Source organism: Balaenoptera physalus (genome assembly GCF_965194825.1).
Source record: "Balaenoptera physalus genome assembly, chromosome: 15".
NCBI classification, from domain to species: domain Eukaryota; kingdom Metazoa; phylum Chordata; class Mammalia; order Artiodactyla; family Balaenopteridae; genus Balaenoptera; species Balaenoptera physalus.
Genome location: NC_138894.1, coordinates 41,921,460 through 41,949,288, shown reverse-complemented (window position 1 = coordinate 41,949,288; position 27,829 = coordinate 41,921,460). Strand labels below are relative to the sequence as shown.

General features: G+C 41.8%; 1 long non-coding RNA gene across 1 annotated transcript in view; it reads right to left on the bottom strand.

Annotated features, from left to right (window-relative positions):
- Positions 1 to 879: 879 nt before the first annotated feature.
- Positions 880 to 27,829, bottom strand: part of LOC309643727 — a 464,905-nt gene continuing 437,955 nt past the window's right edge. Inside the window, exon 2 of the long non-coding RNA XR_014254034.1 lies at positions 880 to 19,459. This is a non-coding gene — a long non-coding RNA (uncharacterized lncRNA). The remainder of the gene's footprint in view (positions 19,460 to 27,829) is intronic.

Sequence of the window (27,829 nt, the reverse complement as noted above, 5' to 3'; positions counted from 1 at the left end):
TTATCTAAGCATTTTACAGTTATTAATGTATTTAATTTTCACAAAAATACCTATGAAATAGGTACCACTGTTTCCCCATTTTACAGCTGAGGAAACTTAAAGAGGCTAAGCAGACTGTCCGAGGTCATATAGTCAGTGGACAGCTGAAATCTATTGGTCAGCCCTGTAGTCAGTCAGTCTGTGTCCTTGTTTCTTAACAGGGGTGGCACTGCCCTCCAAGGGGCATTTGGAGTTTTGTGGAAGCAATTTTTGGTTGTCAAAATGATCAGTGGGCAGGAGCAGCAATGCAAGGACAGTCTTATGCTGCAGAGAACTGCCCCACATTCTGTGTGGCTTATAAATATCCCACTGGGCATCCACGGAGATAAAACACTTGCACATGATTAACCAACATACTGTATTACTCTGCATTTGGAGCTGTTGCATTCTCAGCAATTTGCTCAAAAGAGGCAAGCATCTGCCGATGTCATCATGCCTTCCAAGGCAGTTATGTCCCAGCAGTTATGCACTGAAATACATTTTTAAATAAAGTACTCATTTTTTACTTCTCCTTTACATGATAGCTAGGACATGATATTTAAATTTTTGAATTAAGTATATACGTAGGTTATTTATCATACATTTTATTTTAGAAGAAGAAGGAAGTCGTTCCAAAATATTCATTATAAGAAAAGGGTCATGTGGATGTGAGAGATCAAACTAATGATGCCACCGAGGTCACCGCTCTCGGGTGAGAGGTTGCAAACTGATGGCTCGCAAGCCAAATTTAGCCTACAGACATGTTTGGTGTGATCCTCAGAATATGAAAAAAGGGGTTCAAATGTATTGCCAGCATTTATTTTTTTTTTAAATTTTTTAAATTTTTATTTTTTTAAATTGTATTTATTTATTTATTTATTTATGGCTGTGTTGGGTCTTCGTTTCTGTGCGAGGGCTTTCTCTAATGGCAGCAGGTGGGGGCCACTCTTCATCGCGGTGCACGGGCCTCTCACTATCGTGGCCTCTCTTGTTGCAGAGCACAGGCTCCAGACGCCCAGGCTCAGTAATTGTGTTGCCAGCATTTAGAACTAGATTTTTCAGAAACCTTCTGCATTTCTGACTTCTCTTGGAAATTCTGACAGTCTAGCAATACAGGGACTCGAATGGTCATGGAGGCCCCGACCCGCTTTAGAGGGGCATCACCTCTCCAAATCACCGGAGTCCTGACTTAGCCCATGTGACTCATTAAGCTTCTTTATGGTGCCCACGGGCAATTGCATTTGTGACTCTTAGACACAGCGTGACTCATTTGGTAAAAGTGACCGTGCTGTCTGTCCCTGTCTTTGCTCTGCGTGTTATAACTTGTACTGAAAAACTAGACCCCAGCTTCCTTCATCTGTAATGCCAGTGCTCCGCCACAAGGCTCCCCCCGCCCGCCCCAGCTTAACACACCTAACTCCACTCAGGTGCGTGCGTGCAGGTGCTGCCGCCCGCTGTGATCTGCGGTTTAGGCACAAGAGGCCGTGCTGTCCATGCTTCCTGAGTCACCCTCCCCCCAGAGCCCCACAATTACTACAGTTTATAACCACCTATTCCTCTTTGCTTTGCTTTGTCATGTTAATTGGGTATTTGGGTTTTGAAGTTAATGTTAGAAGAAGCCTCATAGTTGAGAACTTTTTTAAAACACGGGGGGAAATACTGTCGAGAAAGGGAACACAAGGCACCCCTAAAATCATCTGCCACAATTTTCTCCTGCACAGGTTTCAGTTATTGTATTTTCTGCCTCTAGAGAATGAAGAAATAAAGTCTGAAAAACGGACTGTCTAGAAGAAATTAGGAACGCCACACATCTGCAATGAAACTAGTTGAATTTTGAAATCAAATTCATGGGGTGTAGTAAGAGGCTCAGAAAGTTTGTAAAGTGAATGGTGAGGCACATTATTTTTTATCGTGTTCTATTTTCGAGCCCCCAAACTGGTCTTTGGCATCTCTGTGATGTTTTGTTCTCTCGGAGGCAGGCCTAGTTGGGGGACAGCCTCTCCACCTGTTGGAATCCTGCCCAAATCATCAGACAGGCTTGGGTAGATCTTCCCCTCCAGGCTAAGGAGAGGCCGGTTTGGTGCGGTAACCAGCACCCCTTGCTTCACTAATAATAGTCTAGTGGCTTAGTCACCCCGTGAGCACACACTCCACCCTGTTTGAAAATACAGGAGCGGGGAAAAGCATATATTTAAAGTTAAAACCCCATTTCAGTAAATGCCTTTACAGTTCCTCCCTTTCTGTGGGACAGTCCTCACTGACCTAGCCCGTCAAAGACATTGTCGTAGCAAGCAAACTGTGTCTTCTCATCACCTGTACCAACTCAGGGCTTTTAAAAAATAAGCACATGGTAATATGTGTGGAAGGAATGAATGAGTACTTGAATTTTGGTTGGGTCTAATCTACTCTCAAGATATTAATTTCTTTACAGCTTCATTTACTCACTCATTCATTCATCCATCTGACAAATATATGCTGGACATCCACTCCATGCCAGGCACTATTCTAGCTGCTGGGGTAGAGTGATGGGTAAGGCAGGGTTCATGCCTTCACAGAGCTGCAGTTTAGGGAGACAGACAATAGACCAGGAAGCAGATACACAAGGCAAATGCAGATAGGGAGAGATGCACCAAGGCAAAGAAAACAAGGGCTAATGGGAGCAAATGAGTGGGGCTGGGGCTTATTCAGATTGGGTGGCCAGGGAAGGCTGCACAGATAAGATTTGATGAGATTTGAATAAAAAGAAGGAGCCGGTGATGCAAATATCTGGGGATGCAGTGGTCCAGGGACGGGCAACAGCAAGAGTCCTAAGGTAGAAGTGAGTTTGGTGTGTTCAAGGAACCCAAAGAAAGTCTGTGAATCAGGGAGAGTGGGATAAAATGAGATGGGAGAGGCAAAGGGGCCATTGGGAAAAGTCTGACATACTAAAACTACAGTAGAAAGCCAGAGGAGGTCTCTAAGCAGGGAGTATTATGATGGAACTACTCTTTCCTAAGATGAATCTAGATGTAAATGGGTAAATAAATTTTGTTTTCATGCAATGGAATATGCTACAGTAGAGAAAACAAACTATAGATCCCTACTTGTAACAATATGGATGAATCTCAAAAGCATAATGATGAGTGAAAGAAGTCACAGAAGTACATACATTATTCCATTTATGTCAAGTTCAGAAGGAGATAAAACTAACCATAAATTTGGGGGAGCACTTTGGGTTCACTAAAACATAAAAATAAAATGGCATCTTTCTTTAGTACATCCATGTGTATGAATGCATAGAAAAAGGACTGAACTGATAAAAACCAAAACTTGTAACAGTGGGTACCCTGGATGAGGGAAATGGAATGAGGTGGGAGGAGAGGAGGTGGTCTAGAGGTATTTGAACCTTATCTATAATTTTTGAGTTTTTTAAAATTAATTTTTATCGGAATATAGTTGATTTATAATGTATTACTTTCTGCTGTACGGCAAAGTGAATCAGTTATACGTATTACATATATCCACTCTTTTTTAGATTCTTTTCCCATATAGGTCATTACAGAGTATTGAGTAGAGTTCCCTGTGCTCTACAGTAGGTTCTTTATAATTTCTGAGTTTTGCATCCATAGTGCAGGTATCAGTTTCCTGTGACTGTTGTAGCAAATTACCAAAACTTGGTGGCTTAGAACAACACATACTTGTTCTCTCACAGTTCTGGAGGCCAGAAGCCTGAAATCAGTTTCACTGGGCTTGAAAGCAAGGTGTTGGCAGATCTGTGTCTCCGAGGAGACTCTGTCCCTTGTGTCTTCCAGCTCCCTGTGGCCCCCGGCATTGCTCGGCTTATGTGCGCATCTCCAGTCTCTGCCTCCACAGTCACACTGCTGTTCCCATTTCTGCGTGCATCTAATCTCCCTCTGCTTTTCTCTTACAAGGACAGTTGGGATGGTATTTAAGACCCACTCAAATCATTCAGGATCATCTCCTCATTTCAAGATCCTTAACTTAATCACATCTGCAAGGACCATTTTTCTAAATAAGATCACAATTTACAGGCCCAGGGTTAAGAGGTGAATATCTTTTGGGGTCATTTTCAGCCTCCCATAGTGCATCCATGTACCTGTTATATAATTTAAAAAATAGTTTTTGAAGGGTGGGTGGAAAATAATGCCGATGGCTGCTGTGTGAAGACCAGGTAGGAGGTGCTTAGACTTGTGCAGGTGAGAGGTGACAGTAACCTGGACTTGGGAGGTGGCCATGGTGATGAGACGAGTGGAAGGAATTGAGATGCAACCTGGAGATAGTTTTTAGGAGTGGCTGGTGGGTCAGATGCAGAAGAAGGGGGACAAAGGAAAAAATAAGGATGACATATGTTTATGGCCTGAGAAGCAGAGAAGTGCCAGGTACTGAGACGGGGAACAGGTGTTGGGGGGCAGGTTTAGAAAGACAAACTTGGGAACTTGGGCTATAGCATATTCGTAATACAGTAAATATATTTTTCCCCTTTTGTAAAATGATCAGAATTACAGAGCCAAGAGAATTTAGTGTTTTAATAAATTGAGTGACCGTGGGTTATCAAGGTCTGGGAAGGAGGTTTGGTAAGATCACAAGGAAGGCAAAATGTTTAGTAGATGGTTTGCATAGCTCCTGGCTCCTTCAGCAGATTGAGTGACACAAGGAAGAATCATAGACAATGACAGCTCAAATGACAGCAGAAGGAAATGGTTCTGAGGTCTGTAGGTGGAGCTCCCTGCACCTGACCTCTGATATTTGCTCTCCACGGTGACTGGAGCTCCTATTTTATAGCTTCCACCTGTGAACATAATGCTAGGACAAACAAATATTGTATTTGCATCTTCTCACCTTCCTTCCAAATAGTAACACACTGTTTATAGAAAACAAATGTTTTATTTTGCAAATTCTTTATTTCTCTCTGACCTGGCAGGGGCTTTAGGGTCAGACAGACACAGGTCAGGCTGGCGGCCATCTCTGCCACTTACCTTGTGACCCTGGGCTGGTTACCCAATCTCCCTAGGCCTAAGCTTTCTGGTGGGATTGTTATGAAGGTCAGACTGTGTGCTTGGTGTAAATGTTTGATGTTATTACTATTACCAGCTCAGCTGCACAGCCTTCAGGTGTCTCCCTGTAGTTTTTATTTGGAAATGCTGAAATACAACATTTCCTTCATGATAAAAACAAGCCCCAAATGATTCAGGTACCTTTTTTCTCCCCGCGAGGCCAAGGCTACCTTTGAAGATTGCCTATAAATGAACAATTGTAATATTTCTTCTTTCAACATCTTCTGTTCTAATAGGTTGGTTTTTAAAAAAAAAAAAAAAAACAAACTCTGTTCAGATACACTCAGCAGCAGTTATCTGGGAAATTACTGCAAAACAACCCACCTGCTTTAGCCCGAGTTCTGTAGATCCCCGAGGCAAAATGGGGATAATTACTGAGGGGGATTATCAGGGAACCTTCATATCATCACCTAACCCTTCTCTAGGATTCCTTAGCGCAGACTCTGTAAACATCAGCAGAGAGCCTGTGAAATTTCATCTGGTTTGAGCTCTCTTTGTTTCTAAAGGTAACTAATGTCTGACAATCTCTTTGCCCCACCCCCAGTCCTCTTCCCCCGAATTTTATTTAAAGAAAGCAAATCCAGTAAACAGATCTCACGCAACCATTGCTGTTAGGTGAATTACCAAACAGGGTCTGGCCTAAATTTGCAAATGAAGACAACCCAAACTGATTTGGAAACCTGTCATTTGTAAATGTTTAATAGCTGAAATATATGGCAGTTAAGAAGTTGTTTAAGGAAAAACAAGTTGTTGTTTAAGGTTAAAAGACTTGGTCCCAGAAGAAGGAAAAGCCATACTGTCATGAGCTGTTTTTTTCTATTTCTTTCTCTTTGCTTTTCAAGTGAAATGAGATTTTTCCCCATGAATATGGTGACTTTGACAATTGGTGCCTTTGCTCCCAGATGCTAAAACTTGTGAGTCCCCAGGCCGCCTCCCTTCTCAGTGAAGAACACTATTCCTCCCCTCATCGTGGGTTGAGGGCTCGCTGTGACGACAGAGGCCCCTCTAGCAGGGGATTGCTCCCTTGAAATGAGCTCTAGGTGTGGCCTCGGAGGGACCTAGGCCTGCCCCTCTTCTCCCTCACACTTATTTCTCAAGACAGCTCTGATGGAATCTAAGAACTCAGCATCCTTCAGGTCATGATTTAACTGTGTCTAAGGAAACAAGCTATGGATTTAGCTCATGGGTTCTCTAAATGCAGTGCCCCAACCAGTGACATCAGTATCACCTGGGAACTTGTTAGGTAAATTCCTGGTCCCCACCCCAGATCTCCAGCATCAGGAACTCTCGGGCTGGAGCCAGACAGTCTGCTTTAACTAGCCCTGCAGGTGGTTCTGACACATGCTGAGGTTTGAGAGCCACAGGTCTAATTCTTGTACAGATTCAGATAAATTTAATCGAAATTTATGTATTCGCTCACCTCCTCCCAGGTCTACTTTTAGAGCTGTACAAATCGGGCACAGGGAGTCAAATGCCAGGCAAAGCATTTGATGCTGGCAGGTCTCCTAAGGCTGGCAGCAATGCCCCTCCTGGGGTCCGACTTCTCAACAAGACAAACATCTGGAAGCTTTATTGATGTATCTTCAGCCGGGGCGAGTGGGTGGTAGAGGGGAAAGTAACCATCCCTTTTCTGTTTGAAAATGTTTAGCTGAGTGATGTGAAGATTTCAGTAGATCTGCGACAAGATCAAAGACCATAAATTATTTAACGGCGGCTCTACTTTTGTGGAATTATTTAAAGTATCATAATTGCAGTTCAGCTTCCCAGCCTTCATTTTCGAGTCTGGAATTCTGTTGGGAGCTATCATAATCACTGAAGAGGATAATATTACAGGCTGGGTATAAAAATATCTTTTTAATGACTAGCAAATTAGTGAAATGTCTTGACCTGAGTGGAGACCAAATAGAAGACGGTGTTTTTATGAAGGGGGGGAAAGACTAAATTGTGGCCACATTTTTATTCTTGTTGAATTCTCTGATCCTTAAAAATGTCAGTTGATTAGATAAAATTTGTAAGACGGTGTATCAGTATAAGTGAGGAAGGGCCGTGTGGCACAGAGGTGCGTTGGAACATGTATAGTTTTGGTTTTAATTTTAGCATCACAGTCTGGAAGTCAGCCTAGGTGATTCATTACATTGATCCCATATGAACAGCTTTAAGGATTCTTCTCACCTGACCAGGACAGTAGGACCAGGGTTCATAAACAAACAAAAACGCTTTCTGAGACACTAGGCAAATGAGCACCTTTACCGTTTTCCCCTGTAAATCAAATAATTACTTGCTACACATATTTTCCAGTTTTTATAGCTTCTCTAACATTTAACCTAAGGAGTCATAAATTGATCTGTGTGGATTTAGTTTTCAAAATAACGGGTATTCCAGTAACAGCAAAGGCAGAACAGACTTTGCCAAATTTATAACCTTACAGGTTTAGAGTTTTGAACCGAAAACTTGAAATTCTTGTGGTGTCAAGACTATTTGCAAAAGCAGCTGAGAGTCTAAAGAGATGGCTCTTGATATCAACTAACTCTTTCTGAACAAGGTCTTAATGAATTAATTTTTAACCAATCAACCACAGATGTACCATAGTTCCCTTGGCGTACACGTGCATTCAGAGTGCAGGGTCAAAGGCACCTAATTAATTCATGCATTTGAGGCTATATTGACTCTGTACTCAGTTTTTGTAAAAATTAGAAATAATTAACATACATGCAATGTGTCTCATGTTCAGTGGGCCAAGGACAAGAAAGAATTTATTGTACAGTCTATAAAATACTGTCCATATTATCTTTTAACCCACTGTGCCTATGCCTTGCGCAAATTTTTTCAAGGAAGATACTCTGTGTTGAAAGCTGGAACATTTTGTGAAATTTGCCCCAAATGGTCTGACATTGCTGTACAAACAGAAGTTATTCCTTTCAGAGGGCTGCCCCCAGACCTGCCTGGCCTGCAGACGCCCTGGCTGAGCATGGAGGAGGGCCATTCCTGCTTGCCTTCTCTCTTGCCCTGATACTTTCTTCCTTGTTTAGCAGCAACTCCTCCGTTAGACACAGGTGACCCTAGGAATTCCTGTGTAGGTGGGTCTTGTTGATCCCATAGTCAGAGTCAATCACATGATTCTGACACCCACATGGGAATTATCACAGTCTAGCAGGAGAGGAGGGTCCTGGGAGTTCACCAGTTCATTCGGTCCATTTAAACTAGCTCAGAAAGATTATCCAGAGACTCTTAGAAAGGCTTTGGTGACTCACTCTCCAGGAAAGGCTTGTTTTTTTCCCTCCTATTCCACAACAGTAGCTCTGTACTAAAACATCTTAACCCACGTCATCTCAATTAATCCCTCTGTCTACGTATGTCAATTGGCTATTGGAGCCCAGATTTAGAACTAGGGCCTTTGATTCTAAGTTTAAATTCCCACTGTGCTCTGCTGCCTCTTACTAAGTCCTAAATCCATAGCAACTAGTATCTTGAGGGTGCCTCCCAGTTCAGGGGCACTTTCTCATATAGAACCTGATGGATATGACTAACCCTCACAAGATCCCCCTGAGGTGGGTGTATTAAATCCAGTTTACCAATTCGGATTTCAAGGCTTGAGAGGTTAAACTATTTGTGTAAGATCACCCAGCCTTGAGGTGAAGTTAGGATGTGAACTCAGCTTATTCCTATGGCTACTGCAAAACCCATTTTCTTTCCACGTGTGTATAGATTTCTTGATGCCTAACCCAAAGCTTATCCGCCATTATTGTTTATTCTTGTCCTTTCTTCTCCAGATTCAAAACACATTCAGTATAGAAGCTTTGGAGGCTGAGTGTACATCATTTGTTCATTTACTACTTTCATTTGCTATGTATTTAATTGTGTGTCAATTCATTAAATTCATTGCATATATAAAATGAGTTAATACATTTACATGCTTAAAATCATGCCTGGTGCATAGTGCACACTCAGTGGATGTTAATTATTTTCATTCATTTATTCATTCATCATTTATTGAGTTCTTGCTCTGGGCCCATCACTGAGAAGTCTCTACAGGGGAAACCAGAATAAATATTATTTGTCACCTTCTACTCTACCAAGATTCCACTTACCTCTCTTATCTCCTAGACTGTAGTCTGCATGGGGTCAGGGACATACCTGTATCATTCACCTTTGTATCTCCAGTGTCTAGCACAAGGCCTGATGTATTTTAAGTACATAAAAATATTTGTTGAACAAATAAATGAATGCTTGGACATTGAAGAGTTGATAAATTTTTTCTAAATCATCTCAATCTAGAAATCAAATCATACCATTCAGGTTGGGTTGTCATGATTATTTCCTTTGTTTTCCCGGCTGTCTGAATGGCACCTGTTCACACTGTATCTGGTGAACCTCCCCTTCTGTCTGTGTTGCGGTGACACATACTCATCCTAGGCAATGCCCAGGGAGTTGGTCTCCAGGCCCAAGTCCCTAAAGATCCTGACAGTCGTAGGAAACCCTGATGGGACCAAGTGTAACTGAGGCTTAAAGAAGTTTACTCATGGCTGAAAAGGCCTGCTTGGGAGTGATCCGTTTGCAGGTTTCAGCCACTCCCTAAAAGGAAGGCCCTTCCCAAGACTCCCCTATCCTGAGCTGTTAGCTCCATTCCAGAACTCTCCCAACAGCTTGCTGTGTAGCTCCAGGCCAACTCCCTGCGTCTCTGAGACTTCTCAGTTTGCCCTCTCAGGAGTGGAGGTTGTGCTCCGGCCCCTGGAGTTTTATGTGTGTATGTGCAGGTGGGGTAGGATGTCGAGGTTAGAGAGATTTCTGAAAGCTTTGGCATACTTTGCGACTGTTAGCCCCAAAGAAACTCAGCACCCAGAGCGAAGGGCCAAAGGCACTGGCTGCCTGAGTGCTGGAAAGGCTGGGGTCTAGCTCCAGCGCGTGCCTCCTTCTGTGGGCTGCAGTCCTTGCCAGCAGGGCTCTGACTTGCTTTATTGTGCGCTGCTGCAGACATTCACAGAACAGAGAGGACAAAGGCAGAAATTCGCCCAGGGCTTCCTCCAAGGGCAGCCTGCAGCAGCTAGCATGGTTTAAGCAAGTTGTGAGGACACGTGGTGCAGAGAGGGAACGTGGCCACATTGACTCAGTCCTGAGAGGAGGCCAAGGAACACACTCTGACCTCATCATCATAGGACCTGCCAGTTTTGAGCATCTACTGCCTGCCATGCCCTTTACATATTGGGTTGGCCAAAAAGTGCCTTCGGTTTTTAAGTACAAATAAAAGGCACATTTTTCATTTTCATTTTCACCAACTGAACAATGTATTCACCCTTTTGTTCTGCTACCCTCTGCCATTTTTCAGGCAACTTCATAATTCCGTCTTCCCAAAACTTTTTATCTTTTTGAGCAAAGAACTGTTCCAGGTGCCTTTTACAGTCTTCCAAGGAATTGAAATTTTTTCCATTAAGAGAATTTTGTAAAGACCTGAATACATGGAAATCCTAAGGTGCAGTGTCTGGTGAATAAGGTGGATGAATCAGAACTTCCCAGCCAAGCTGGAACAGGTTTTGCCTGGTCATCAAAGAAACATGTGGTCTTGCGTTATCCTGATGGAAGCTTATGCATTTTCTGTTGACTAATTCTGGACACTTTTCATGTGCTTTTCGAGTGCTGCTTTCAGTTGGTCTAACTGGGAGCAGTACTTGTTGGAATTAATCGTTTGGTTTTCCAGAAGGAGCTCTTAATAGAGGACTCCCTTCCAATCCCACCATATACACAGCATCACCTTCTTTGGATGGAGACCGGCCTTTGGTGTGGTTGGTGGTGGTTCATTTCTCTTGCCCCACGATCTCTTCCGTTCCACATTATTTGTACAGTATCCACTTTTCATCACCTGTCACACTTTGTTTTAAAAATGGAACATTTTCATTACGTTTCAGTAGAGGATCGCATGTGGAAATACGATCAAGGTTTTTTTCACTTAACTTATGTGGAGCCCGAACATCAAAGCGATGGACATAACCAAGCTGGTGCAGATGATTTTCAACGCTTGATTTGGATATTCTGAGTATGTCGGCTGTCTCCCGCGTGGTGTAACGTTGATTGTTCTCAGTTAATGTCTCGATTTGATCGCTATCGACTTCAACTGCTCTACCTGACCGTGGAGCATCGTCCAGTGAGAAATCTCCAGCACGAAACTTTGCAAACCACTTTTGCCACGTTCCATCAGTCACAGCACCTTCTCCATACACTGCACAAATCTTTTTTTGTGTGTTTCAGTTACATTTTTACCTTTCTTGAAATAATAAAGCATAATAGGCCAAAAATGTTTCTTTTCTCTTCTGTCTTCAGTATTAAAAATGGCTACACAAAAATTCACCAATTTGATGTCTTCTTTTAAATGCACGCTCATATGAGAGTGTCACATACGATCTAACAATTGTTTCAAATGAAGTTAAAAACAAGTGCTACTAGAGCCATCTTACAGAAAAAACCGAACGAAACTTTTGGCCAACCCAATATTAAAATATCATTTAAATTAATATTTTTGCCCATCCTGTGGAGTTTGAATTGAGAACCTTTCCCTCCTATGCACTTTTTTTTTGAAAAAGATAAGTCAATTAAATCTTGGTGAGGTTACATATTTCCCCTGCAGAAAATAAAGAAGGTGTGGGAACTGAACCCAGTTTTGACACCAAAAGTCCATGTTCTGGACCACTTTACCATCCCAACTCGTTTTCCATGCAGCTCCCCACTGGAGCACCACCACTTAAGACAGGTGTCTTTGTAGCTTTCTTATTCTTCCATGTCTTTCTTCCTGATGTTGGGCCATGCAGCCAAAGTTGCACAAACTTTGGTATATAGTAGAAAGGAGTCTTATGTTCTCTCTGGGTTGGCTTCCAACAGGTCTCTGTAGAAACTCTTATTGTGTTTATGACAAACAAAGCCAATAATATATTCTTCGCGTCTACTACATCCAGCTCCCCAAAAATTAACACATAAGAGTGAGAGCAAGAACACAGCACACATGTTTCTCTGGATTCCAAGTATAAAACGAACTTGAAATTCCAAGTGGAGACTGGGTGAATGCTGACACTGGGTTTAACATAAAAGATCTTCAGATTGCATTGTGCTATTCTAGCCAGTCAGAAACTGGATTTCAACTCTCTTCTCATGGTCTAGCCATTTTGCCATCATAGTGACAACTTTATTGTCTACGTCTCAAACTCTGAGAAAAATTAGAAAGTGCTCAGTCTTGGTTTCTTTGAGAAAGAAAACTGATTACAGTTGATCTGACTGGGAAATGGTCATGCAACCAGTAAATAATGTCAAACTGAATCCATCATCTTCTCTTTTGTAGTTGGTTTAGCTTCCAGGTGGTGTAAATGTAAGGAGCAGTTTGATCAGGAAACTTAATTTCTACCAGGAAGATACAAGAGAGCAAGAATTCTGAAATGTCTAGAGATGATGTGAGACTCCTTTTCAAGGGTCAGATGGCAAAGTTAGGAAGTGGGGACAGCATGGGCCTTCAGAGTCAGCCATGGCTCCATAGCTTAGGTTTGCTATTTGCTACCTGCAGGATATTATATAAGTTACTGAAATTCTCTGAGCTTCAGTTGCTCAATCTGTAAAATGGGGAGGTGATAGCTACTCTGTAGGGTTATGATGAGGATTAAATGACATAACATAATAATGTAAAATTCCTGAAATAAAGTATATCCTCAAGAAATGTTAGCTCTTTCTCCTCATTCCTTTTCCATCTCTCTGTTAGAGGATAACCCTTCCAGAATGTATTAGTTTGCTAGGGCAGCCGTAACAAAGTTTTGGAGGCTAGAAGTCTGAAATCGAGTTGTCAACAGGGTTGGTTTCTTTTAGGCTGTGAGGAAGTTGCATGCATCTCCCCTAGTTTTCTGGCAATCCTTGGCATTCCTTGGCTTGAAGAAGCATCACCCCAATTCTGCCTTCATCTTCACATGGCGTTCTCCCTGTGTATCTGTCTCCAAATTTCCCCTTCTAATAAGGAGTCATTGAATTAGGGCCCACCCAAGTGATCTCATTTTAACTTGATAACCTCTGTAAAGACCCGATCTCCAAATAAGGTAACATTCTGAGGTACTGGGAGTTAGAACTTCAACATATGAATGGCGCGGGGAATGAAAGTCAACCTCTAACACAGGGCAAGTGGGTATGATGCTGGTTGGAGAAGTAACAATATAATGGATTGGAATTTGAGTGTTCTTCTGAGGATTTTATTTATGTTAGCTGCCGGCTGATTTAGCTACATAGTGACTTCCTGTATATCATAGCCCCTTTGGGACAAATGGTTACTGCAATAACAGTAGGAAATAAGTTTCTAGTGAGCTATAGGGACAAGTCTCATCCCTAAAGTATTAAGGCTGACTTTATACACACACTTTAAGATGGGGAAGCCAGAATGAATATTGCTTATATGGATTAAGAAATTCTTGAAGGTATGAAGTTTTACCTCCAGATAGCAAAGACGTTTAAAAAATTTGTTTTGACACCAAGAATCAAGAATTGACACCATATAGCCTCTTCCGATTCAATCATAAAATCATACCATTTTTATAGTTGATACTTTTTAATTGCTCACCATGCAACAGGAACATTTATGTTATCTTTTTTGATTCCTAAAACAACTTGTAAGGGAGTTTTTTATGAATAAGGAAACTGAGGCACAGACAGGTTAATAGACTTGTGGGTTGTGAGTCCTCTGACTTCAATTGATCTTTTTCATACCACAGTTAACCACATGGAGGGGCTTTCCTTGGGTGAGAGTCCAGAGGAAACAGGGTCAGGTACAGCAGCACTGGAATTTAGCAGGCATCTCTGCCTTGACAAAATCTACGAGGCCTTTTGCATGTGGCAATATAGACTATTCCGATTGCAACTAAGCCCATCTTATTCATGGTTTGGATACACAGTAGCGCAATTGGCAGAAACACAGGAGTGTTTGTTACTCTGATTACAGTGACTTTCAGGACCATGACTGATGGGTTTAGACCAAAATTCCAGCCAACAATAGTTCTGGAAACTTGCGCTGCTGTGGCGAATGTAGAAGTAGTCACAGTCCAAAATCACCTCCATCACACATACATTTTGTTTGTAATTGGAACCTGAATGGGCTGGTGGTTTTGACTTCCCACAGCTACTATTACACCTAAGACAAGAGTTCTAGGCTGCTGTGTAGTGAAACCATCCCTTTGAGTGCATTCAAGTCATGGCTTACTCTCTAAATAAGATTATCAGTGATGAGCTTGGTAGGTGCCATTTAGATTTCTAACTGAGGTGGTGGAAAAAGAGACCTCTCATGTTCTCACATTGGTGGGCAGTGTTGCTGGGGAGCACCCTTCTGTAGTTCCATTCTAGAGCTTTCTAGATTTCTCCATTGTTCTTAGGCTTAAACAGGAGATTTCCTTGAGAAGTCTTTATCCTGTAAGGAGAGTGCTGTAATAACTGTCAACTAAAGTTTGAGAAACTGTGTAATTTAGCACTGCCATGTGCAATCTGGTTCACCTTGTCAGTATTCCTTCATTGAAAAAGAAAGGGTATCAGACATAATCAAACAGACCCAAAGTCATGTTTTCCTTTCTTAGATTTTAAGTTTCAGTGGGAACAAATGGCCTTAAAACTGGCTAGAGCCACAGAACTTTTTCAGTGCCACAGGGGAAACTTTTTGTTGTTTACTTCCCAAATATGGCAGCTTGGCATTTTGTGACATAGTGATGGCTCTGGAGCATATTATATCCTTTGAGATTTGACAAACGTACAAGGTAGAGGTGATCATAGGAGGTGTCTCAGGTACCACACAGACTCCTGCCATTTCTCCTTTCCTTGACTCAATCTCAGATTTAAGCTGACATTCCTAGCCACACAGGGTCCATGTGGCAGCTGCAAAGCCAAGATGTCCAGCTGTATCCTGTATGACAGACGTGTGAGTCTGGGACAAGGGAAGTTGGCAGCTGAGTTGTCGCTCCTCATATTCCTTTGAGTTGGTCATGAGTGGGTTTGTTGGGACTTTCCAATCTGTTTCTTTCACATCCAGAAAGATACAGTAGTGAAAAATGAAATGAATTGTCCGTTCCAACCCAGAAATGATTTTTCTATTGGAATAATGGTCAATGGTGAAAAACAGATTTGAAGTAACTTTCCCCAAATTATCAACTGTGCAAATGAGAAAAACAGCATTTAAATTAACAGGAGAACTGAAACCTAACTAATACATATGATGTGAGCCAGAAAGGAAAATATGGGTAGTAAATATGAGTATTTTGAATAGATCAGTGATTGAAAAGATTTCTTTATGAACTAAGTTAAAGGCTTGAACTCCAGTCCATGGAAAGGAGATCCACAGCCCTAGAAACCAGAGTCTTCAGAAGGATGAAAATATTTTCAACATTGAGGCCTAAGGGCACCCGTTCCCTCTACCAGCTTTTACTGCCTTCACAGTTTGGATTTTATGTGCTGCTAATAAGAGGGCATTTTCCATGTGTCGATTATTTATACAAGACTTACTCAGATGCCTTTTTATAAAATATTTTTCAAATCTTTATTGATTTGTGAGTCTGTCCACATCCCTATCATCTACATTAAAATCATTTATCTTTAAACAAGGTATTAGTGATGATAAAACAACCAGGAGAACATAGGTTATGATTTACAACTGCACTGCCCAACACGGTAACTACTAGAAATAATGTGACTTTAAATTAAAATTTAATAAAATTAAAATTTTAATTCAAGTGTATTAGACAGCATAGATATAAAACCTTTCTATTATTGCAGAACATTCTACTGAATTTAGAAAGCTTCTTGCTCTTTTGGGTCTGCCTTTCTTTGCTAGCCAGCATTTTTAAAAGCATCCTGCTCAGTCCAAAAGATAATAGAAAAGCAAGTCTGTATTGCCAAACAGGAAAATACCAGATAGCTTTTTTCATGTGGAAATGATTCTGCATTGTGACTCAATGTTTGAATGGTATGGGAGCAACCAATTTGTAGCAATCTGTACTGATATTGAAAACTAGCATCTATGAATCTTTTATATGGTCCCTGCTACCCTAAACCAGAAGTTACGGAGCTTTTCCCTAAAAGGAGCTGATAGTAAATATTTTAGGTTTTGTGAGGCTATACGACCCCTGTTGCAACTAGTCAGTTCAGCCATTGGTGTGGAAAAGCAGCCTTTAATAACAAATAAACAGACATAGCTGTGTTTGACAAAAATAAGCATGGTGATAGTTTGTCCATGCCTATCCTAGAATACACTTAATATTCCTTCATGTCTCAAAAGATGATCATGGATGCAGTTAATTTATTGGCTTGAGAATAACCAATGTTTGCTAATTCTCGCTCTAGTGCTGTGATTAAAATGTAGACCTATTTTAAACTTTAAAATGTAGAGTTTCCTTTGGGAGCCACCCAAATAAATACATACTGTTAGCCTCCTTATGCTGTCTATCTTTGACATTAGATAAACAGCTGTGTATGTGTGTTAGAATGCCAGCCTCAGGAAAGCAAGAATCACAGAGAAAAATTGGCCTTGGAGAATTTTGCTGAAATGTTTTTATTTGGTTGGTTTTTGTTTTTATTTTTGTTTTTGTTTTTGTAGTTATATTGAGGCCTACATGACATGAAGATGGTACTTAGGCTAGTAAGACAAATCCTACTCTGAGATGCTTTTGAAAGAGGTGGGTTACTGATCTATAATAGCCACATCTAACCATCATTAGATGGTTCTGGAAGTCATTCCATAAGACCCAGCCTAGACCCTGCTCCTTCAGCCCACCCAGTGGTTTTGAAAGCACCTGATTCTCTGTGTTAAATAAGTCTCTTCCTGCTTAAAATACCTAAAGTTTCTGTTTCCTACACTGAATCCTGACTGATAACAATGGTGTATATAATTTTTATAAATTCTGAAATGTGTCTAAATTAGTTATCTTTTTGGAAGGTTATATCTGTACATGAGCTCCAGCTCAGTTTATCTGAACCGTAGGTTTAGCTTTTCCTCATCCTCTTTGAAGTGTCTTAAATGGTAATCATCGTCCACTTCCTAGATGGGGAAGTCTTCACGGAAGGATAGGAGCCTTAATGCCAGTCCCCCCTCGAGGGAGTCAGGAACCATTACATGCTATGCATTCCAGCCTTGGACTAGATACAAATGATGAAACTGAATACTAAGGTCATGTGCTACAGGGCTGCCATTAAAACCGGAGGAGACCGCAATTCGTTTGAAGCAAGCACCTATCAATCTTCAGTAACGTGTATCCAGTACAGTCCCATGGCATAATTATGCGGTGAGCTTCAAAGCCTTTGCTATGTTTGCAAAATGCATTAAAGAGACAACTCATCACCTGACTTTCATGTTTTCAAATTAGATTGTTTCTGTACACTGGGATCCAGCCAGCTCATATGGGTCTTTCTTTTGATCTGCTTAACATTTCTTGAAATGCCATCTTGACCCTCTTATTTAGATCCCTAAAAGAGTGGAGGTTTTCAATGTGCTCCTTGTGTTAGAAAGGATTCCCAGCCTGAGCATCTATGTGATATTCACAATGCATCTCAGATAGCTTCTTCTTTTTAATTGTGATTCAGTGGAATGCCAACCAGAAGTTAAAAAAAAAAACAAAAAAACGCATTACAAAGCATAAAGCTTTATGATTAATTACCTTGAGTTCAGATATAATTTAAACATATTGACTTGTCTGAAATAAGTGCCAGACAGTGGAGCTGGGGAGACAGGAAGTGCCTGGGTGAGACTGCTGAAACAGGCTGGAAGAGAAGTCAAAGGGGGCTAAGGACATCATCATTTAACTGTTCTCCATAGCCGGGCAGAAAATGGCCACAACTGCTGATGGTCAGTGGAATCAAAGGGATAAATTATGGCCGAGGCCTGCCTTTGAAATTAATGGAAAAGTTAGTCGATACTCCAACTTTGCACGATCCTGAGAAAACGGTTCTGAGACAATCCATTACAAATGATTTTTTTTTTCCCTTCTGTGCACATGATCTGTGCAGAGATTTCTCTGAGGGGCTGGAGCTGCTTTGCTAATCCCCAGCCTCCTTGTTCTGAACTGGTGGGGTTTCAGAGTCCCTGCTTGGCTGACGCCCCCAGGCTGGAGGTAGAAGGGCATTGGCAGTGGGGATGGGCAGCAAATTTCCCAGCATGAATGAAGCCTTAAGACAAGCACGACGTTCCTTTATTTGGGGGAACCAGGATGCCCCAGTGCTTTCTGTAGCCGAGCTGTGAGAAAGAACAAAACTGACTTCTTTGCAGCAAACTGGGACCAGATGCGTTTCTCTGTGTAGAAAGTTTAGAAATCCAACCAGCTGCTTTCAGTTTTTGATAAAGGATTATGGTGTCAAGGGGCCTGCACTAACTTTGATACCCGTGCATAGGAAAGCAGAATGTAAGTGTTTGGGCTAACCTCACTGGTGGATTTTTAACACACCCAGGACACACGTGATTCCGCGTTCGCTTGAAACTGAGCGTAACTGTTTAATGCCATCTGGGTAACAGGGATGTCATCCAAGGGGGCCTGCTCACAGACTCTCATTCATCCCCTAGTCTGGCTCCATGGTCCTCACGGAGGGTCTTCGATTCAGCACTGAGAACGGAATTCTGATTCATGTCCCTGAAGCTTCTGGAGAGCTTGGGATCCAGCCTGCTACTCCTCTCCCTCACACAGAGGCTCACGTGAAGCCTGCTGTTGCTGTGCAAAAATTTCACACAGACAGTGAGAGTAGCAACATTGGCCCTCCTGGATGGCTTTTCAGATAAACTCACCGCCCTGTCTCTGATGCTAAAACCCAACCTCCAGGCTGTGGGGGAGAATGCGTGGTTCTATGTGAATTCGTCCTTCCCGAGTGAAGTGGAAAAAAGAGAATGGAGGGGGCCTGTTCAGCTTCTTGAGATCTCTGGCCAAGGCTGAGTGTAACAGTGGGCTTCTGCATGCATCCTGTAAGTCAAGACAGCTCAGAAAGCCATACAGAACTCAGAGAAGATTCCAGAAGGATTTCAAGAACTGATTACATAATGTAAAATAGAATTTGGCCATCTTATTGGATAAAATTTTGGGTAAAAGACTTGAATGTGTGTGTATGTATGTGTCTAACTGGAGATTTATTAAGAGCTTTATTTTAACAGGTTGGCTTACACGATTATGGAGGCTGGCATGTCTGAAGTCTGCAGGGTAGACCAGTAGGCTAGAGACCCAGAGAAGAGAAGATAATGTAGCCCAAGTCTGAAAGCAGTCTGCTGGCAAAACGCCCTCTTCCTCAACAGACCTGTTTCATTTCTTTTCTTTTCTTTTCTTTTTTTTTTATAAATTTATTTACCTTATTTAATTTTGGCTGTGTTGGGTCTTCGTTGCTGCGCACGGGCTTTCTCTAGTTGTGGCGAGCAGGGGCTACTCTTCATTGTGGTGCATGGGCTTTTCATTGAGGTGGCTTCTCTTGTTGCAGAGCACGGGGTCTAGGCGTGCAGGCTTCAATAGTTGTGGCACGTGGGCTCAGTAGTTGTGGCTCGCGGGCTCTAGAGCACAGGCTCAGTAGTTGTGGCGCACAGGCTTAGTTGCTCTGTGGCATGTGGGATCCTCCCGGACCAGGGCTCGAACCCATGTCCCCTGCATTGGCAGGTGGATTCTTAACCACTGCACCACCAGGGAAGCCCCAAACAGACCTGTTTCCTTTAAGGTCTTCAACTGATTGGACAAGGCCCATCCACATTATATAGAGTAATCTTCTCTACTCAAAGTCCACTGACCTAAATGTTTAGCTCATCTAACAAATACCTTCACAGTGACCTCCAAGTGGTGTTTGACCAAATATTTAAGTACTGTGTCCCAGCCAAGTTGACACATAAAATTAACCATCAGAAAACCCAAGTATGAGAATATTTATATTTGTTTTTGTTTCCCTGAATACCAAAAGAACTGGGGTGCAAAGGAGTTAAGTCTCAATATCACACAAAATCATAGAACGACATGTATTCCTCACACACCCATCTGTGGACACTCATCCACATGTACACACACATACATGCACACACAGCTCTGTGCATCCCAAGCACATCCACGTAAAAGCACAAATGAGCGTCAGGGCAAAAGCAATTAGTAAAGAAAGGAAATTAAAGATACACAGCTCCTTGTGTCCTATATGTTTCCTCTTCCTGGATAAGAAATGGAAAAACTTGACCCTGAAAATTCTCCACAACCTTTGCTCTTTCCTGTTAGAATTTCCTAAGGAAAAAGTCTGATTTTTTTAAAAAAACTGTGGCAGCTCAAATATCACTATGTTCAGAAAAGAAACCTTTGCACAGTGATACTCCCTTTTGTTTATGCAAGTCCTTGAGGATGATGGATCACCATGATGAGAATTCTCTTCAAAGAAGTCCAACTTCATTTTAGAGTGCAACAGTGATCCTCATTCCAGTGGGCAGAAAACCTTGGTCTAAGAAACGACCAAGATTGTGTTTTTGAAGACACATACATATCTGTGGAATTCGATATACTTTTATAATAAAACTTAATCATGAAAAAAATGCTTTTTTGCCCAAAGCATCTAGAAGAAAAGTATAGCAAACATTAGGTGATGTTGAAAATGAAAGCTCCCTGACAGTTTTCTTCCTCTGACTGTTGGCCAGAATTTGGCATGGTATTCTGTAGAGCCAGCCTCTGGATATTTTACAAGATGCAAGTCCAGGGACCTATGTCCAACCCCCTGTGTGGTGATAGTTTTCAATCTGGTTCTAATGAAGCCACTACTTTGGCTGTTTCTTTAAGATTGCTGCAGGGAGTGGGACTAGATAGCTTGTAAGGTCCCCTCCCAGGCCCAAAGCCATTGATTCTGTTCTCAAACAGCTGGACTTCAGCCTCCCTGCATTTCTGATAGTTGCAGTATCCCACAGCCTTTATAATCCGAAACAGGCCACTGAGAGGAGCGTCTAGACATGGGAGATGCCCACTAGTTCCTTTTCTTCACATTAGAAAAAGAATTAAATCTACAAATTGCCACCAAGCCACTGGCTAGTTGTCCCTTGAGTAGGGTTGCCAGATTTAGCAAATAAAAACCCATAACATGCAGTTAAATTTGAATTTCAGATAAACACCAAACAATTTTTTAATCTAAGTATGCCTTGTGCAATATTTGGGGCATATTTATGCTAAAAAAAAGTATTCGTTGTTCATCTGAAATTCAGATTTATCTGGAAATTCTGTATTTTATCTGGCAGTCTTATCCTTGAGGAGTTCTGTTTCGACTGCACTCCAGGGTGGCATGTATCTTATTTTATTGCCTGTGGGTTTGTCTCCCAAGTCATTTTCCCATGACAACATTTCTGCTCCCTCCTATTCCACAGAGATGCCTGCAGTCTCTGCTGTTTTCCTATTTTGGCATGTGCTTTCTTGCTTTCCAGTCATCGCCCAGGATTTATCTCCACCTGGCATATTTAAATCACCAAATTTCGTTCTTTCGTAGTTTTTCCTGAGATGCCAATAGGACTTCAGAGCAGCAGGGATTCTTTGCTGCGAAAGGGGGCTATAAATGCAAACACATTCAGGAGCCAATAGGCAATATAAATGTTTGAAATAGGACAGGTGATGTCCCACAGATGATGGTGGAGTCTGTGTCCAACAGCAGAGTGCAGGACCTTCCTAAAGACATTTCCAAAAGCTTTATAAATCATTGTGCTGGCCAAACCAAGCATACCTGCTCAGCTAATGTGCTGTCATCTTGCATCTCCCGGTTTAAGGCAAAGTACTTCCCAAAGTCTTTTCCTTGGAACACTTAGGTCTTGCAAAATATTAAAATAAGTTTGAGAAACATTGTGCATCCTCTCTTGAGTATTAATGTAAAGTTTGCTAACTAGACCTAAGTTCGAAGAAGGCAGGAATGACATCTGTTATGTTAGCTGCTTTAATCCCAGGGCTTAGCATATAGAAGCCTCTCAATAAATATTTGTTGAATGAATAAGTGAAGAATGAAGTAGAGAGAAGTTTTAGTCATTTTCTATCCTCCACTGTCTTATTCATCATGAGAAACCAATATTTTAAATACAAACCTGGGATGAAAACCAAGCCGTACAAGATTGTTAACTATTCTTGTGGCTGAGAAATTAATTAAATTTAACATATGATACCTAAACTTTGAACCTGGGTCTTGCTAGCTGAATGTGGCCCTGGGATGTATTTTATTTGGCCAGTGTGATGTTTTAGAAAAATGTGAACTTTCATGCCTTGAGACAGACATGAGTTGATGGCTCACCAATGTCTTCACTACTTCCTATTGTCCCATTAGCTCTCTACCTTTACATCACTTACCTGGTCTCTGGAGGCATTTGAGTTTCAGCTTCTGCTAGGGAATGATTCATCAACTTTAAGAACACAGATTTGATGTAAGAGTTTTAGATTGAGTCCCAGATCTTCCATTCACTAACTGTGTGACTTTGGACAAGTTATTTACCTAGGCTCTGGGTTCCTCATTTGCAAATAAAATGCTGATGGTAATAGTACTTACTTCATAGAGCTGTTAAGAGTATCAAATGATATGATAAATGTAAACTGCTCAGCACACATCTGGCACATAGTAAATGTCCTATGAATCTTATTTATATAATAATAATAGTTGTTATTGCTGTTTTGGTTTCACATGTATGAATGCCAGGTTCTAGAATTAACAGAATGACTTTTAAGCCCAGAAATCAAAAGATGTCAATCTCTCCTTTTAAAGGTCTAGAAAGAAGACAGATGGTAAATGAATATATTTGCTTATTGTTTAGTTTTGCTTACTGATGTATTGTAAGCACCTACAAATGTGCCTTGCATATAATAAATGCTCAGTAAGTATTTAGTGAAATGAATGATGAACTGTAGACTTCTAGGATCTCATTAGGATCACAAAACCTTGTGAATTGAAGTGGCTTGGGCTCTTCTAGCTAATCCCTAGGCTTGGGCAATCAGATCTCTGGGTGAAGCAAATACACTGCCTCACAATGGGAACTGGAGCCAAGGTCTACATATAAAACACCCAGGAAAGCCTCCAAGAAGATCTTCAATGATCCTTGTAACCCCTCTCACTTTGAATCAGAGCTGGTCTGTGTGACCAGTAGAACACAACAGAAGGGACAGTGTATGACTTTCAAGGCTCAGCCGAAAACATGTACATATTGCAGCTTATGTGTTAGTCTCTTGGGTGGCTTGCTCCAGGGGAAGGCAGCTGCCCTGCTGTGAAGATATCCATGCAGCTCTGTGGAGAAGCCCATGGGGAGAGGAATGGAGGCCGTCTGCCAATAGCCAGCATCACTTGCCAGCCATGTAAGTGAGTTACTTGGAATAAAATCCTCCAGCCCCAGTTAAGCTTTCAGATGACAGCAGCCAAGGCTGACATCTGATGCAACCTCAAGAGGGACCCTGAGCCAGATCAGCTCAGCCAAGCCACCTCTGCATTCCTGACACACAGGAACTGAGGGATGCCCAGAAAAATAATTATTGGTGTTTTAAGTCACTAAATTTTAGGATAATTTGTTATGCAGCAATAGATAACTAATACAAAAGGGATTTGATTCTGATCGGCATTTCAGACAGTGTGTTCCAGATAGATTATCACTGAAGTACAAAGAACGCTGACATAAAATAGTTTTATGTCCATTATTGACAAGTATTTCATAGACCTTGTCACATTTATCACTGCCCCAAAGAGGTCCCCAGATGCATGTGGCTTGTAAGGAGCAGCTCTACTGTGCCGATCTCAACTCCTGAAGCCAGTTTTCTGGAAAATAGAGAGCATATGAAGGGCCCCAAGGAGTAATAAGAAAAGCATATCACTGAACAAATGAGTCAGGGGATCAAGAAACACTACTGAACACCTTCTACTTGCAAAGCATTGGAGATAAAAAGGGCAGTGAGTCATGCTCACTGTTCTTTCAGAATCTGGTGAGGGACAGAATACATCCCCCCCAGGACTTAATTAACGATTCATGGTATTTGGTGTGTGGCCAGCTTACACCTGCAGTACTGTGGTCTGTTCTTCCTGTGCCATATTCAGAGGGTCACTGACAAGTAAGAGGACATCCAGAGGATGCACTCTCTGAGAAAATAGGGGTGTTGAGCAGGGAGGAAGGAAGCCCACGTGAACTGAAGATGGTGCCTGCCTCGAAGTATCCGAGGATATCACAAGGAAGATGGATGACCGGCTCTGACTTGTTCTTGAGCACAGAACAAAGACCAGTTAAATGAACGTACAGAAGGGTAGATCCAAGCACAACAACGAACTCTTTGTCAAAGCTGCCCCGCTTAATGGAATGAACCACCACCGCTGGTGGGTGACAAGCAGTGTGGGATGGCTGTTGCTCAGGCATGCTGTAAGTGGGCTTGCTGCACGGTGTAAACGACCAGCTGACCTCTGAGCGTCCTCATATCTCCATGATGTGAAGAGGCTATGGCTGAAGATGGTGAGTGGAAGGATAAAATCTCTTGTGTCAAGCGGCATAGTAGGGAAAGCAAGGGCTTTGGAGTCACAGGGGAGTTTAACTCCTGAATCCATCATGAAAAGTTGTGTGAATCCAGGTAAATTATGTAACTCGCCCGTCCTCAGTTTCCTTGTATGTGAGATGAGGTATGATGATGCCCGCTTAATGAGCTCGTTGTGAAAAGCTGATGTAGTGAGATAACCCATGTCAAGCATGTGGTATGTTAGGGAGTTCACTCAATGATCGCTCTTAATGTTATATCATGAGATTCATTGGGCTTAGGCACAGCTAAGATCATAGCCGGGTCACTGCCAGGTGGGTCCTTTGGGTAGCTGGGGGAAGCCATGACCTCTACAACTGCAGAAGGGCTCCCTTGCATTCTTCCCACGTCTGCCTGCTATGCCACATTTGCGAAGACCTACTGATGCCTTTCACAGGCGTTGAACCCAGCACCCCCTTCCATCGGTCCTTGGCCAGAACATGTAGGCCGTGAGATCCTTCTACGTAACATGCAGGGCTATTTAACAATGAAATGGAAGGGGAGGAGAGGGGAGGAAAGGGCCTGACTCCGTTGGCATGCTGAAAATTTGGCTTAGCCGGCACTGTGGAGTTTGAACCAGCTCAACCAGGACAATGGCTGGAAACAGCCAAGTGAAGCCAGTTGACAACGTTCTCCAGCCTATACACTGCTACCAGATACACATTACTAAAACACAAGTCCAGTTATATCTCTCTCCTGTTCAAAAGCTATCAGTGGCTTTGCAGACTGCCTGCAGACTTTGTTCCTCCTGTTAAGATTCAAATACTTGCGCACTCTAACTTTGCCTTAGCTTTCCAGCTTTTTCTTACACGTTCCTCAACTCATTCCCTGTGTTCAAGGTAAAGAGAATTACTCATTGTTCTTTCAGTGTACTCCACACTCCTTAGCCTTCGAACCCTACTATCTTCTCTGTAAATAATTTTAAATTTAGATGTATAAAAGGTATATGTACAGCTTAAAGACTGATAAAATTAACAGGAGTTGTTATGGGCTGAATTGTATCCCCCCCAAATTCATATGTTGAAGCCCTAACCCCCAGTACCTCAGAATGTGACTGTATTTGGAGACAGGACCTTTTAAAGGTGATTAAGTTAAAATGAGGCCTTTAGAGGAGGCCCTAATCGAACCTGACTGTGTCTTTATAAGAAGAAATTTGGATACATCAAGAGAAACCAGGAATGTGCATGCACAGAGGAAAGATCATGTGAGGACACAGCAAGAAGACTTCCATCTGCAAGCCAAAGAGAGAGGCCCCAGAAAAAAACCTGCCAACACCTGGATCCTGGGCTTCCAGCCTCCAGAACTGTGGGAAAACCCGTTTCTATCACTGAAGGCTCACAGTCTGTGGAATTTTGTTATGGTGGCCCGAGCAGACTGATGTGGAAGTGGATGCTCTCTGTGTTCTATCTCACCTCCAGCTCCCAGGAGCAGGTCTTCTACAGAGAACAGAAACATGACCTGAACAAAATAAAAACAAGCCACGTACTAATAAGAATCTGGGCAAGGTATGCCTGGGCACTCTGTCCCTGGGTTACAAGGACAGTACAGAGGTATTGGAGATCTTGGTGATGAAAGCCCTTAATAGGTATTTTTTCTTGAGTTAGACTGCTCCTATCTGGACTGGTTGCCTCTACGTCTAGTGTTTAGCTGTTACTCTGGGATTCTGCTTTTGAAATCCTCCTGAAGTTTCTTGTTGGAAGCTTGTGGGATCCACTTTCTGTCCCTTGTATTCTAAAATTTTCTAGTGCTGTGGGTGTATTTTCACCCTATGTGCTATGTACCTAGTGAACATTTTAGCCTAACAACTTACATCCTGTAGTTATCGACTTCTTTTTCTTTTACAATGTCTTTCTTCGTCATATAGACTTAAAGCTTTATTATACCAGTTAATTATTTTTTATCAATATATAGTTTATGTACAATATTATGTATGTTTCAGGTGTGTGATTCACAATTTTAAAGGTTATACTCCACTTATAGTTATTATAAAATATTGGTGTTTTTGTCTTATTTTGTTTCTATTTTATTACTTCTCTTTCTGAAACTCTCATTATTGACATGATCAAATCCCTGATTTGGCTGGTGATTGTCTTCATTTGTTTTCCAATTCTTTCTTTTTCTCTTGCTCTGTTTTCAGAAAGATTTCTTCAACTTTATACTCCAGGCTTTACTTTGAGTTTTAAAAATGTCTGCTTATATACACTACCAAATGTAAAATAGATAGCTAGTGGGAAGCAGCCGCATAGCACAGGGAGATCAGCTCGGTGCTTTGTGACCACCTAGAGGGGTGGGATAGGGAGGGTGGGAGGGAGACACAAGAGGGAGGAGATATGGGGATATATGTATATGTATAGCTGATTCACTTTGTTATACAGCAGAAACTAACATGCCATTGTAAAGCAATCATACTCCGATAAAGATGTTAAAAAAAAAGGAAAGAAAAAGTGAAAAAAATTTTTTCTGCTTATATATTTTTAATTTCCAAGAGCTCTTTTTCATTTTCTAAATGTTCCCTTTTTTATAGCTTTCTAGTTTTGGTTCATAGATATATCGTCTTATCTCTGAGGATATTATTGATTTTTTTTTGAAGTTTCTCCAGTGTGTGTATTTGTGTGTGTGTGCGTGTGTGCGTGTGTTGGTGTCCATCTTTCATATTGAAAGCTTTCATTAGATATCTATCTGGTCATTCTTGCCTGTATACTCATGCTGAAGACTGGGGAACTAAGCAGATGATAGAAATTCTGGGTGTGTGGATGTGGCCTGCCCACTTTGAGCATCACAGTAGAGTAATTTTGCCTGTGTCTTGGGAAAGGCCTGAAGTCAGTATCTGTACACCTTTCTTCTTGAGCCAATCAGATTCCTTGGAGAAGATTTTCTGATCTCCTCCATGGAAGATGAGCGTTTGGCTGCCAACGTTCTGGGATCCAGTGGGAGATGAAGGCTGGGGGTCTGAGCATCAGTGTACGTATGGTTCTTTTGGCACAGTTCCCATACCCCCAGCTCTGATGGCATCCCCTAATCCAGAGACCTTCTGTTACACCTTCTTCAGAGAAAATTCCTCCAGTCTTCTCACTCGACTGGGGATGGGAAGCCTCGCAGCATCTTGGAATGTAGGAAAAATTTAGGGATTATAATACAAGTCAAAAAAATAAAAACAAAAGTATCCATCAGATAGCTTTTCTTCTTATTTTTTCCTTTAATCCCCCCTTCATCCCCAGTTCCAGAGGGATCTGGTGCTGAATCTTTTGAGGATTCTGCAGTATAAATAGGGTCCTC